Consider the following 1,788-nt stretch of genomic DNA (forward strand, 5'->3'; position numbering starts at 1 on the left):
AAATGTCACCTTGGTCCACCAGTTAGAGTGGGAGCTTATGGAGGCCAGGTGATCAATGGAGTTTTAGCTCAGGTCTATCTCACAGGGGGTTTAGTGGGGCCCTGGACCCATTCTGTAGTTATTTCCCCAGTTCCAGAATGTATAATTGGTATAGACATGCTGAGCAACTGGCAGAATCCCCACATTGGCTCTCTAACTCATGCAGTGAGAGCTATTATGGTGGGAAAGGCCAAGTGGAAGCCACTTGAACTGCCCCTACATAGCAAAATAGTAAATCAGAAGCAATACCAGATTCCGGGAGGGAATTCAGAGATTACAGCCACTCTTGAGAACTTGAAAGATGCAGGGGTTGTGATTCCCATCACATCCCCATTCAACTCTCCTATTTGGCCTGTGCAGAAAGCAGATGGGTCTTGGAGGATGGCAGTGGATTTTCATAAACTCAACCAAGTGGTAACTCCAAAGGCAGCTGCTGTTTTAGATGTGGTATCATTGCTTGAGCAAATCAATACATCCCCTGGTACCTGGTATGCAGCTATTGATCTGGCAAATGATTTTTTCTCAATAGCTATTAGCAAGGACCACCAGAAACAGTTTGCTTTCGACTGGCAAGGTCAGCAGTATACTTTCACTGTCCTCCCTCAGGGGTATATCAACTCTCCAGCCTTATGTCATAATCTTGTCCACAGGGAAATTGAGCTTTTCTCACTCCCACAAGACATAGCACTGGTCCATTATTTTGATGATATCATGTTGATTGAACCTAGTGAACAAAAAGTAGCAACTACTCTAGACTTACCAGTAAGGCATTTGGTGTCAGAAGATGGGAGATAAATCCAACAAAAATACAGGGTCTTCCACATCAGTGAAATTTCTAGGTGTCCAGTGGTGTGGGGTATGTCGAGATATCCCTTCTAAGGTGAAGGATAAGTTGCTACATCTGTCCCTCCTATGATCAAAAAAGAGGCACAACACCAAGTTGGTCTTTTTGGATTTTGGCAACAACATATTCCTCATTTGGGTGTGATACTTTGACCTATTTATTGAGTGACCAGAAAAGCTGCTAATTTTGAGTGGGGACCTGAACAAGAGGAGGCTCTGCGACAGGCCCAGGTTGCTGTACAAGCTGTTCTACCACTTGGGCCATATGATCCAGCTGACCCAATGGTGCTGGAAGTGTCAGTGGAAAATAGAGATGCTGTCTGGAGCCTTTGGTAGGTCCCTATAGGAGACTCACAATGCAGACCCTTAGGATTTTGGAGCAAAGCCTTACCATCTGCTGCAGATAACTACTCTCCTTTTGAGAAACAGCTTTTGGCCGGTTACTGGGCCTTAGTAGGGACTGTATGCTTAGTCGTGGACAACCAAGTTACCATGAGACCTGGGTTGCCTATCATAAGCTTGTCTGACCCACCAAGCCATAAAGTTGGGCATGCACAGCAGCACTCTATTGTAAATATGGTATATACGAGGTAGAGCCAGAGCAGGTCCTGAAGACACAAGTAAGTTACATGAAGAAGTAGCCCACATTCCCATTGTTTCCACTCCTGCCACATTACCTTCTCTTTCTCAGACCAGAGCTACAGCCTCTTGGGGAGCTCCTTACAATGAATTGACTGAGGAAGAGAAAACCCAGGCCTGGTTTACAGAGGGTTCAGCATGATATGCAGGTTCCACCCAAAAGTAGACAGCTGCAGCATTACAACCCCTTTCTAGGGTGTCCTTGAAGGACAGTGGTGAGGGGAAATCCTCCCAGTGGGCAGAACTTCGAGCAGTGCACCTGGTTGT

Source organism: Tamandua tetradactyla (assembly GCF_023851605.1).
Source record: "Tamandua tetradactyla isolate mTamTet1 chromosome 18 unlocalized genomic scaffold, mTamTet1.pri SUPER_18_unloc_1, whole genome shotgun sequence".
NCBI classification, from domain to species: Eukaryota; Metazoa; Chordata; class Mammalia; order Pilosa; family Myrmecophagidae; genus Tamandua; species Tamandua tetradactyla.